This window comes from Bos indicus x Bos taurus, chromosome 5 (assembly GCF_003369695.1).
Source record: "Bos indicus x Bos taurus breed Angus x Brahman F1 hybrid chromosome 5, Bos_hybrid_MaternalHap_v2.0, whole genome shotgun sequence".
NCBI classification, from domain to species: domain Eukaryota; kingdom Metazoa; phylum Chordata; class Mammalia; order Artiodactyla; family Bovidae; genus Bos; species Bos indicus x Bos taurus.
The window spans coordinates 58,699,551-58,713,014 of record NC_040080.1 but is presented as its reverse complement, the minus strand read 5'-3'; positions in this window follow the sequence as shown (position 1 = coordinate 58,713,014).

The following is a 13,464-nucleotide window of genomic DNA, read 5'->3' as shown; positions in this document are numbered from 1 at the left end:
ACATTCAGAAAACGAAGATCATGACATCTGGTCCCATCATTTCATGGCAAATAGATGGGGAAACAGTGGAAACAATGTCAGACTTTATTTTCTGGGGCTCCAAAATCACTGCAGATGGTGACTGCAGCCATGAAATTAAAAAAACACTTACTCCTTGGAAGGAAAGTTATGACCAACCTAGATAGCATATTGAAAAGCAGAGACATTACTACGCCAACAAAGGTCCGTCTAGTCAAGGCTATGGTTTTTCCAGTGGTCAGGTATGGATGTGAGAGTTGGACTGTGAAGAAGGCTGAGCGCTGAAGAATTGATGCTTTTGAACTGTGGTGTTGGAGAAGACTCTTGAGAGTCCCTTGGACTGCAAGGAGATCCAACCAGTCCATTCTAAAGGAGATCAGTCCTGGGTGTTCATTGGAAAGACTGATGCTAAAGCTGAAACTCCAATACTTTGGCCACCTGATGCAAAGAGTTGACTCATTGGAAAAGACTCTGATGCTGGGAGGGATTGGGGGCAGGAGGAGAAGGGGACAACAGAGGATGAGATGGCTAGATGGCATCACCGACTCTATGGACATGAGTTTGGGTGAACTCTGGGAGTTGGTGATGGACAGGGAGGCCTGGCGTGCTGCAATTCATGGGGTCGCAAAGAGCCAGACACGACTGAGTGACTGAACTGAACTGAACTAATGTTATAAGAAAAAAAGGATATAATCACATGTATGCTTATGTGTTGAAGACCAAAGTAAGACTGCTAGAATAAATGAAAGTTCTTGAAGAAATACACACCTAAAGAATCTGTATCACTTCCACTTCCTAGAGCTTGCCTGGCTGTGTGTGTGCTCAGGCACTCAAGTCATATCTGATTCTTTGCAACCCCATGGACTGTAGCCCACAAGGCTCCTCTGTCCGTGGAATTCTCCAGGCAAGAATGCTGGAGCATGTTGCCATTTCCACCTCCAGGGGATCTTCCTGACCCATGGATGGAACCCATGTCTCCTGTATCTCTTGCGTTGGCAGGCAGATTTTTTACCACTGCGTCACCTGGGAACCTCTTGCCTGGCTATATTCTTATTTTATTTTTATTGGAGTGTAGTTGCTTTGCAATATTGTTTAGCGTCTACTGTACAGCAAAGTAAATCAGCTATGAAAGGGAAAAGCGAAAGTGTTAGTCATTCAGTCATGTCCAACTCTGCAACCAAATGGACTGTAGCCTGCCAGGCTACAGGATTCTCTGTAGGATTCTGTCTGTAGGATTCTCCAGGGAAGAATACTGGAGTCAGTAGCCATTCCTTTCTTCATGTGATTTTTCCAACCCAGGAATGAAACCTTCCCAACCCAGGTCTCCTGCATTGCAGGCAGTTTCTTAACTGTCTGAGCCATCAGGGAATCAGCTATATGTGTACATATATCCCCTCTTTTTTAGACTTCTTTCCCCTTTAGGTCACCACAGAGCACTGAGTAGAGTTCTCTCTGCTATGCAGTAGGTTATCATTAGTTACCTATAGTGTCAGTAGTCTATGTATGGCGATCCCAGTCTCCAAATTCACCCCAACCCCGCTTTCCACCTTGGTATCTGTATGTTTATTCTTGACATCTGTGTCTCTATTTCTGATTGTAAATACTTTTAAAGAGACCATATTGATCCTGACCTTAATCTCTGGGGCTGTGCTATCCAATGCAGTAGCCACTAGCCACATGTGCTTATTTAAAGTTCAGTAAAATAAAAAAATTCGGTTCTTCAGTCACACTGGCCACACTCCATGTTCCCAACGGCCATGTGTGGCTGGTGATTACCATATTGGACAGTGCAGAGAACGTCTGTATCACTGCCAAGAGCTGTATTAGACAGTGCTGCCCTTTGCCTTGAGTGCAAAGAATCCAAGATCTGTGAGGTCTCCACAGTACAGAACAAAACTGTGCAGTCAAGTGAATACCAGACCTGTTTGTGGAAACCAATTAGCAAGGAATTGAAGAAGAACAAATTGTACCATGTAGATGCATTGTAAAGGCCTTGGCTTCTCGTGAATGAAACATGCAGGTAAACGGGAAAAACATCAGTCGTCATTCAGCATCACCTCTCAGCATCCCCTTGGGATTTTATGGGTCCCAACGAGACAAATGGAAGGGAAACCAAACCCAACCCCCCAAATGAGATTACCCAAGAGAAAGGTATTTCATTATAAAATGTATGTGAAACCATATGAGTCATCTTAAAAGTGGCCCTTTGCTAGCACAGTGTGGTTTGGTTGTTTCTTTAATGTACCTGAGTTTAATTATGGTTAGAAGGTGAACAAACTCAATCTTGGTTACTCATTCTTATGTGAGTTTCCAGTGATCCATCACATCATCATGAATTGTGCTACATTTATTAATGATTCTCACTTAATTAATCCCAAGAGAGGCAGGAGCTAACGTCTGTCTTAGTCCTGGCAATTATTAGAAATGAAACCGATGGCATTGCCTTCAGAATAAGTGACTCGAATTAAATATGTGTAATATTACTTTGACATTCTGTCACAGAAACAATGTAAAAACATGTGACATTTAAAGGTTTATAGGTTTTTCTCTATAGAAGTTTCTTAACTTTCTCCATATACTTTCAAATAATTTAAGTTACTTCAGTTAGGGAAAATTGTAGAACCCTGCCTTAAAAGATTCTACCATGTGTGACCTCCTAGGGAATATGAATGTGGTAAATTTTGCTGCATTTCACTGAATTGAAAACTGAAATTGTCACTTATTGGAGAGTGCAGTGACTTGTGTGGTATTGTCAGCATATTAAATCTTGGGTGAAAGTTAGAAATATTATTGATTGTTTTTAAATTAGAGAAGTGTCGGTGTGTTCAATATCAATTTCAGTTCATTTTTTAGAAATCAAGAAATACATTAGAATTGTAGTGCTGGCAGGGACCTCAACTGACAATCTGTCTTTCTTCTTAGACTCTAAGCCAGGCTGGATAAAAGTGATCCTTGCATACTTGCTGGGCACAGGGAAGGGGGCGATGGAGAGGACGTTGGACTGTGGACCCCTGTGACTTATAATCTAGCTCCAGCTTTGCCACAATTTTTCTCCAAATTCTGCAACTTCCCAGGTCTCAGCTTTTTTAATGGTAAAGTAAGGGAAATGAACAAAATAATTTCTATAGCATTTTCTACTAGTTTCTATTGTTACATAACAAATTACCACAAAGTTAGTGACCTAAAATAATGCCCAGTTAGGACAAAGGACCTGAAGCGATATTTTTTCCACAGAAGACATCCGTATGAACAGCAGGCATATGAAAAGATGCTCAACATCACCAATCATCAGGGAAATATGCAAATAAAAATTACAATGAGGTATCACCTCACACCTGTTAGGATGACTTTTATCTAAAGACAAGAGAGATGCTGGCAAAGATGCAGAGAAAGGGAACTCTGGTGCACTGTTGGTAGGAATATAAATTGCTGCAAAACAGTATGGCAATTTCATACTGGAAAACAGCATGGAGATTCCTCAAAAAACTAAAAACTGAACTGTAATGTGATCCAGCAGTCCCACTCCTGGGTATATATCTGAAAGAATTGAAATCAGCGTCTTGAAGAGGTAGCAGCACTTCCCCATCCCTCCATACACACAATGGCAGAGGGATGGAGCCAGCCTGCCTTCACTCCCTAGTAGCAGCCTTTGTTCAGACCATTTATAGGGAGGCATTTTGAATGAGCTGACCTTTCTGCAGTCTAGTCCCTTTGTGCCGATTTCAAATGACTTAAATGGTTATAGTAGTGCTTTTTCTTGTGATTCTTGGGGGTACAAATAAATGAAATAAAATCTGAAAGTCAGATAATCCAACAGACAAAAATGAAAACCATCACAACCCCGCCATCTGGATATCCACTGTGAATGTTGGGTCATATAATTTTCTAGATATTTTTCTGTGATATGTGCATCAAGTCTTTTTTAAAGGATATTATACAACATTTCTGGAAGATCATGGCATCCGGTCCCACCACTTCATGGGAAATAGATGGGGAAACAGTGGAAACAGTGTCAGACTTTATTTTTCTGGGCTCCAAAATCACTACAGATGGTGACTGCAGCCATGAAATTAAAAGACACTTACTCCTTGGAAGGAAAGTTATGACCAACCTAGACAGCATATTCAAAAGCAGAGACATTACTTTGCCAACAAAGGTTCGTCTAGTCAAGGCTATGGTTTTTCCTGTGGTCAGGTATGGATGTGAGAGTTGGACTGTGAAGAAGGCTGAGCGCTGAAGAATTGATGCTTTTGAACTGTGGTGTTGGAGAAGACTCTTGAGAGTCCCTTGGACTGCAAGGAGATCCAACCAGTCCATTCTGAAGGAGATCAGCCCTGGGACTTCTTTGGAAGGAATGATGCTAAAGCTGAAACTCCAGTACTTTGGCCACCTCATACAAAGAGTTGACTCACTGGAAAAGACTCTGATGCTGGGAGGGATTGGGGGCAGGAGGAGAAGGGGACCACAGAGGATGAGATGGCTGGATGGCATCACTGACTCAATGGACGTGAGTCTGAGTGAACTCCGGGAGTTGGTGATGGACAGGGAGGCCTGGCATGCTGCGATTCATGGGGTTGCAAAGAGTCAGACACGACTGAGCGACTGATCTGATCTGATACAACATTTACCAATATATAGTGAAAATTGTTATGTCATTAAAGGTATTTCTGTGGTATTTAAGTTCTGTGTTCTGTGTGTGTGTGCGTGCTCAGTTGTGTCCCACTCTGTGACCCCATGGACTGTAGCCCTCCAGGCTCCTCTGTCCACAGGATTTCCCAGGCAAGAATACTGGAGTGGGTTGCCATTTCCTCCTCTAGTGGATCTTCCCAATCCAGGGATCAAACTCACATCTCTTGCATCTCCTGCATTGGCAGGAGAATTCTTTACCACCGCCCACACGGGAAGTTCTCCTAACATTGTCTTCCATCTTGTGGGTAGGATAGTGTTTATTCAATCATTTCTAATAAACATCTGTGTTGCTCCATTTCTCACTTTTATAAATAATGCTTCAGTGGTTGTATATATACGGCTAGATCTTTGAGTGTCATATTAATTACCTAGGATATGTTGCTAGAAGTGAGGTTGTTTTGGATAAATCACACACACATATTGAAATCTTTTGAAATGTGTTGGTAATGCCTTCTAATTGTAAAATGTGCATTAACTAATATGGCATCCTGTAAAGAGCACTGTGTTTGTGGTACTAAGTTGGGCTGGTGCTTTATTTCACTGATTGCTCACTGTATAATTTTGATCAAATCGGTATTTCTAACATTCGGTGTCTTCACCTGTAAAATAAAAATAGTCTAACTCACTGTATCTACCTCAGATAGAAGGATTTATATGCACAAGGGCAGTGGCCTTCAGGAAATAGTCCATCATATCCACTGAATTGCATCTCTTCTGAGAACTTTTGATTGTGCTAAAATTTCCCAAGAGTGTCCTGTGGATCTAATGACAGTCCTTTGAGTATACCACTTGCTGTAGTCCTGATCTGAAGGTATGCTTCCATATTTGTGTGTCTGTTGCTTTTCTTGCCCATTGAAGTCTGTGAAGTAGGAACTCTGCTCTCTGTGGTTACTGTATTTATTTATGTTTTTGTTACCTTGCTTTTTCAAGCTGGCTATTCACTCATTCCCCTGCTGATCTATTATGTTCTCTATGAGGTTGTCTTTATTGGTATTCATAGGTGGCATTTAGCACTCAATGGCACTTTTCATCTTGAAAGCACTTTACAGACATTAGCTAATTAATTTTCACATCACAGTGCGATAGGTGGGGAACTAATCTAAGCATTTGAGCTATGGCGATGAAAGGTGTGTTCAAGTACAACAAATTATTATTGTATTATTCTTTGGAAGAAGATGAGCTGGTTGTGTAATTCGTCCCAAACTTCAGAAAGTATGTACATTATGATTGAAATTCAAGCCGGATCTGATAGGTAGTTGTATCATGGGCCTTCTTACTAATGCTGATCCGGCTTGCTCCCAAAAGCAGTGTCACGGGAATGAAACCCACCAGCTGGTTTCCCTTTCTGCTCTGCAGGTGGAGCAGCATTATTGGCATTTGAGTCACTTTCTTTCCTTCTTTCCCTTCTGAATGATGGCACTTACTGAAATGAACCTGATTGAAAGTTTGAAAATATTTCAGAGAAGCCTCCAAGTTTATGAGAGAGGCAATACCCCATGTAGAGCAATTGTGGTTGGACCGTTGTTTGCTTTTGAAATCTTAAGTTTATCTCATTGGTAAAACGATGATACCGCTCTTGCTTGGGCAGGTGGGGAAGTAGTAAGGGTGAAAACCTCTTGGCTTGGCTCTCCTGAGCTGTACCAGCAGGGATCCTAGAGTAGAGAAAGAAGGCAGGAAAAGGAGGACCCAGGAGCAGAGGATCTGGCTTTTGCTCTTCAGCCCCCTGGGCTTCTCTGGGACCAAGATTTCCGGATTGCCCTCTGATCTCGGGGTGCCAATCTGAGTTCCCAACATTGATTTCAGAGAAGAAGGAATACTCGTAAACCTGGTTGTTGTGAAGAAAGGGAGCTTGGTCAGGAGCCTCCAGAATTCTCCTTCCTGAAAAGTTCATGGATGGAACTTACGCAGTGATAGTCTTTCTCTCTTCAGTGTTATAATTGAAGATAGTGTGCAGATCACTTTATTGTAACAGAACATCTAACTCAATTCCCTGTGTCCTGAAATGTGGTCAAGACTTGCAACAATTGTAATATAGGTAAAATCTTTAGGCTTTGGAAGTTGACGATGTGCCTGCTGATGGAGGAGGAAGACAGAAAGAACAAGTCCTAATGTTTGATTCATTTGCCAATAGTTCTTCTCTAATAGTCACATTTCCCTGGTCTCAATAGTTTCTCATGCCAGTGAGTATCAGTCTGAACACCTAAGCAGATGGCCTAAATAAGAGGGGAGATTTGACATTTAGCTGTTAATTTATTTTACGATGTGGGCTGCCATGTATTATACATGAGGTAAATAAAAGTGATGGACTAATTATGGAAACGTGTGCTGCCTTCCGATTACTCTTGGATTACATGTTTAATATTTTGAAGAATTCCAATTATAGGGAGATTTGCCACTGCGGCAAACTTATTTGTGGAATTCCAAATTTTTCGCCACTGAGGCTCAGCTGATTTTGTTCTGCTAAGTAAATGAACATCCTAGACTTTCCAATACAATTGGAATTTTTTTTTTCTGGTTGAATCATATTTTAGACATATTTTTGACAACCTATTTCACAGTTGGTTAGCCTCCCCCTCCAAATCTGGGATTCTCGTCCACTTTCAAATAGTAGATCCACATTTGTTATCATAAAAGGGCAATCTTGTCATTTTAAAAAGATCACTTCTGGTTAATTCAAGATCTGTAACTTGTTTTGCTCTATTAACTTTCTCATATTTCTTTCAAGAACAGTTTGATTGGGAAAGGAATGGATCAACACAGCAAAATGGTTTGACATTATCCAAATGTCTGGTTAAAAATTATATATTTTTTAAAAAGCATAAATAACTAAGTTCTTTCAAGCTTAGGTTAGCAGTAATAGAAGCACTAGAATGTTTGAAAATCAGAGGATTATTTTACTTTGTCTAAGACTTAATAAAACTCAATTTTGTTTTGTTTTGGACTTGTATTCTAATTTATGCTAATGACCCAGAGCCATCCTTCTCAATTTCCTAAAAATTTGAAATTTAATAAAAATGGAAATTTTTTGTTTGTTTGCTTTTCAGTTTAAGCTAATTATTGCCTCTAATGTAGACCTTACCAATTTTTTTTTGATCTTTTGCCAAAAGTAGTCATCATACAATAAAGCACGGTAACTTTATTACAAAGGAGAGTATCATACATTTTATGGTTTGAGCATTATATCCATAAACGGTTATATTAGTCTTACATGCTTATATCTAATCTCATTGCAAACAATCATTTGAAACAGTTTATACAAATATTAATATATAAACTAAAATAGAAAAAATATAAAATGATTTATAAATCAGTAACAGGAACAGACTAGGGAGTCAAAACTTGGGGAAGAGTTTGAACATAAATAGAAGGAACACAGTTGCTAAAGATAACCACAAGTTGGCTTTGTGTCTCTTGATATCCCAATGAAAAGAGAAATTAATCTCATAAGACAAATGATCCTCTAGGAACAAACAAACCTGTTCCTCAGGGAAAACAAAGCTTTTTTTCCTTATAATCAAATTAATATCAGTGTCTTATTATATATAATATTAATATCTTAGCATACAGTTTTGGGCTTACTTGGTGGCTAAGACATTAAAGAATCTGCCTGCAATGCAGGAGATCTGGGGTTGATTCCTGGGTTGGGAAGATCTCCTGGACATTGGAATGGCTACCCATTCCAGTATTCTGGCCTAGAGAACCCCATGAACAGAGGAGCCTAGCAGGCTACAGTCCATGGGGTCATGAAGAGTCAAAGTGACTCACTTTCATACATTTTTGGAATAACTCTCAATATAAGTTTTGTTACTTTTGTGTCATTTTTGTTCTATACTCAAGCATGTTTTAAATGTTCAAAACAATAAACATTTGTTGTTTCTCTCTGTTCTATGCATTGTCTGAGTGGTACTTTTGGTCTGGGCTGGTTTCACTGCAGTAGGATGGTCAAGGATGGTCCGAGCTGGGACTTCATGGCTGGCTGGCTCCCATCTCTACATGATTCCTTATCTGCAAGGCAATCAGGCTCGTACCTGTGGTGGCATTTGTGTTCCCATTAGTAAGAGAGAGCACACTCCAATGTGCAAGCCCTCTTCAAGTCTTTGTTGATATCTTATTGGCCAAAACAGGTCATGTGGCTGACCCAGGTTCAGGAAATGAGGAAAGAGACCACCCCACTTAAGGGTGAAAGCTGCAAAGGGACAAGAATGCAGAGAAGGGAGGAACTGTTATAGCTCTTTTGCATACCACCTACCACAGTGGGAAAGCCCATCTTTCTGTGTACCACGCCCCATTAATCATTAAGGCTTAGCCCAAGCCCAGAGTGGAGAAGAAGGACATTGTATCAGCTATCAATTTGTTGCCTCTCGGCTCTAAATGCACCCTTCAATATATATGCTCTGTAATAGCCAATGGAATTCCTTTCAACGTTCCTCCTTACAGTGAGCACGGTGGTCAGCTTTCTCAATAGAGGGCACTGGAGGAACATTACAAAAGAAAGAGACTTCCTGCAGTTTCTGATGGACTGAGGTCAGCAGTGTGGGTGTGAAGCACCCTGTAGAGCCTGCCCCAGCCAGAGGCCCTCAGCCCCTCTGTGACTTTACAGTCTTGGCCTGGTGTTAACATTTCCACAATCCTTTCCACATGGAAACCAAACCCTGAGCAACCTGCAAACAATTGCCTATCAGCTAGAGCTACACCCTGTTCTGTGATCCCACTGGCTTCTTCTTCACCACCCTGGGCAGCCTGGATGCTCTGATGGCCTCTGCCCCAGACCTGCTGGCACCCAGCCTCTCACTGCACACCTGTGTTACTGGTGGCTGATCATCTGTTCCCCTGCCTGCTCGCCACAGGTTCACCAAGTGTTTGCCCAGAAACTCCAGGCCAGCTCTGGCCTGGCTAAGGCAGTTCGTTTCTCTGCTATCCAGGGACCAAACCACCCCTTCTCCCATGAAGTCTGCTCCCCTTCCATGTCCTTCTTTAGATGTTCTCCTTCAGTCCGAGGGTACCAGATGGAGTTTCCTTTTTCTTATAGTTTCTTTTTAATTAAAAATAATAATTTTTATATTAAACTTCTCTTGTTTACCTACTGTGTGGCTTCTCTCTCTTGGTTGAACCCAGGCATGGTATAGAGGACATGGAAAAGCTGAAGAATGCCCTCCCTGATCCTATGAGCAAGTAGACAAGCAGGGTGATAGGAAGGGAAATAAAGGAGGAGAGATTTGGGGAAGAAGGGAATGCAGGCAAAGGGATCTAGTCATTTTTCTTCTTTCCCCTGAGAGTGGAAGCTAAGAAAGCATGTTTTGGGCATTAGAGCTACCCAGTCAATGGATAGTAAGTAGAAATCTCTTACATTATTGGTGAGAGTATATTGAGGCATAAATTCTGATGAATGTCTGACAGTTTGTTGTTCAGTGAAACTCAAAATATGAATATTCTATGACCCAGAGATTTCAATTCTAGGAATTTACCCAAGAAAAATGGAAACATATGTCTACAAAAAGATATGTACAAGGATGTTCAGAACAGCTTTTTTATAACAGGCCTAAACTGAAAAAAGCTTGAGTTTCCATCAACAGAACAATTGATAAAGTGTGGCCTAGTCACACCTTGAAATACTATTTAGTAATTAAAAATATGGACTGTTATTGCATGCAATAACATGATGAATCTCCCAGACATCTGTCCATCCATCTACCTATTCATCTTAGTCACTTCAGCTGTGTCTGACTCTTTGCAACCCCATGGACCATAGCCCACCCAGCTCCTCCATCTCCTGTCAAGAATACTGGAGTGAGTTGCTATGCCCTTCTCCCAGGGATTTTCCTGACCCAGGGATCAATCCCACGTCTCCTGCATTGCGGGTGGTTTCTTTACCACTGAGACATCTGTGTATTTCCTGCTAGATACTTCAGCATTCTTAGTGTTAACGAGTTCTGGTTGCTCAGTTATGTGAAATAAATCTTATGAAAAAGAGCACAAAGTATTCATCCAAATGAAGTTCTCAAAAAGGAAAATCTAATCTATGGCAGATTAAAATCAGAACATTGGTTGCCTCTGGGGAGGTAGGGAGGTGAGGGGAAGACAGTTGAGTGGGAGGGGACCTGAGGGAATTGCCTGGGGTTTTGATACTTTTCTGATATCTTGATAAAAGTTTGAGTAGCACAGAGATAAGTATACGTTTGCACTTGTCAACATCTACAAATGTACCCTTCAGTTTTGTTTAATTCATTATATGCACATTTTACATCAAAAGAAAAAATGTAAACAAATATAACTAGTTAATGATAAATAGGCTGATGGATAGGTACATGATAAAGAGAAAGTATATTCAAATGCCAATAGAAACTAGATGGTTTCTAGTTTACAGTAAATACCTATGTATTTACTGTAAAATTCTCCCCACTGTGACTATATTTGAGGTTTTCATTAGAGCAAGTCTTTTTTTTTTAATTTTTATATATATTTTTTGACTGTGCTGGTCTTTGTTTTTCGTAAGAGGAAATCTTTTTTTTTTAATTGTATTTATTTATTTTTGGCTGTGCTGGGTCTTTGTTGCTGTGGGTGAGCTTTCTCCAGTTGTGGTGAATGGGGGCAACTCTCTAGTAGTGGTGTGTGGGTTTCTCATTGCACTGGCTTCTCTTGTTGCAGAGCATAGGCTCTAGAATGTGTGCTCAGCAGTTGCAGCACAACAGCTTAGTTGCTATATGGCATGTCGGGTGTTCCTGAATCAGGGGCCAAACCTGCATCTCCTGCATTAGCAGGTGGATTCTTTACCACTGATCTGCCAGGGAAGCCCAAGAGAAAATCTTTAAAAGTACCCAGTAAGTTTGGGGAGCTACAGAGCTTTCAGTCTAAGAGGATATATCCCCTGACTACCAGGAGAAGACTGTAGTTCATTAGGTGAAGTTACATACACAGCTGTGTCCACATGGCATGGTTTGAGGGCACTGGGATAACAGCAGAAAGTGTGTAGATACATGTGTCCCAAGGCAGAGCTCCTCATGCTTTGACTATGATACTCTTACACAGAAATTTTCTCGTGTCCCAGAATGGAGACTTGGAGGTGCTAAAGGCACCTGTGAATGGCATTTTTGGGTCAGGGTGAGGAGGCCACTGTAGTTGGCAATAAAATTAGGAGCAAAAGGCCAAGTGTTGGTCAAAAGGCCCACACTATGGATGCTACCATGATGTGCAATAGCTAAGGACCAGCCAAACCTCATAGGTCACCTGTCCATTCATTCATTCATTTTGGGATCATCTACCATGTACTGTACAGTGTTCTAGTATTGGAGGTACAGCAATCAACAAAATCAGTTGAGTCTTTATGGTTAAAAAAGCTTATATCCCAGTGGGGGAAACATAGACAACAAATAAATAAGCAAGTATAGGGTATATGTCAGATGGTGATAGATGTTATGGACAAAATAAAGTAAGGGAATTATATGGGAAATATCAGAATAGGGGCATTATTAATAGTATTTTATAAAGGGTAGTCTGAAAAGGACTTAAACGTAAGATAATATTTAAGTACGATCTATGACAAACCTAGACAGCATATTAAGAAGCAAAGACATCACTGTGCCGACTAAGGTCTATATCACTTTGCTGGTCAATATAGTCAAAGCTGGGCATCTGGTATGGCTTTGACTCATGATGGCGCAGCATTAAAGAATCTGCCTGCAAGTCAGGAGCCTCAGGAGATGCAGGTTCAATCCTGGATTGTGAAGATCCCCTAGAGGAAGGCCTGGCAACTCATCCTGGTGTTCTTGCCTACAGAATCCCATGGACAGAGGATCATGGTGGGTTACAGTACATAGGGTCACAAAGAGTTGGACATGACTGAGGCGCTTTTAGAATGCATGCATAGTCAAAGCTATGGTTTTTCCTGTAGTCATGTATAGATGTGAGAATTGAACCATAAAGAAGGCTGACAGGACTTAGTGACTGTATGACAACAACAATTAAACTAATCCAGATGCATTTTAAGAGGGTTTTTTTTTTTTTCCCTTGAATTTTCTTCTCTCATGGATGAGACTACAATATAGATGCCTGTCTTGAAGACTGTTCTGGTGATTTTCCTGGTAATATGAGAATCATGGCAAAGTTGTCAAACTGCAAGAGAGGCAGGTGACAAGAAATAGAGTTCTTAAAGCAATAAAGAGAAAAGTTAAAAAAATTCAGTTCAGTTCAGTCACTCAGTCATGTCTGACTCTTTGCAATCCCATGAACCACAGCATGCCAGGCCTCCCTGTCCATTACCAACTCCTGGAGTCCACCCAAACCCATGTTCATTAAGTCGGTGATGCCATCCAACCATCTCATCCTCTGTTGTCCCCTTCTCCTGCCCTCAATCTTTCCCAGCATCAGGGTCTTTTCAAATGAGTCAGCTCTTCACATCAGGTGGTCAAAGTATTGGAGTTTCAGCTTCAACATCAGTCCTTCCAATGAACACCCAGGGCTGATCTTTATGATGGACTGGTTGGATCTCCTTGCAGTCCAAGAGACTCTCATGAGTCCTCTCCAACACCACAGTTCAAAAGTATCAATTCTTTGGCTCTCAGCTTTCTTTATAGTTCAACTCTCACATCCATACATGGCCACTGGAAAAACCATAGCCTTGACTAGACGGACCTTTGTTGGCAAAGTAATGTCTCTGCTTTTTAATATGCTATCTAGGCTGGAGCAGCCATGAAGAGATACCCCACATCCAAGGTAAGAGAAACCCCAGTAAGATGGTAAGCACTGAAAGAGGATATCAGA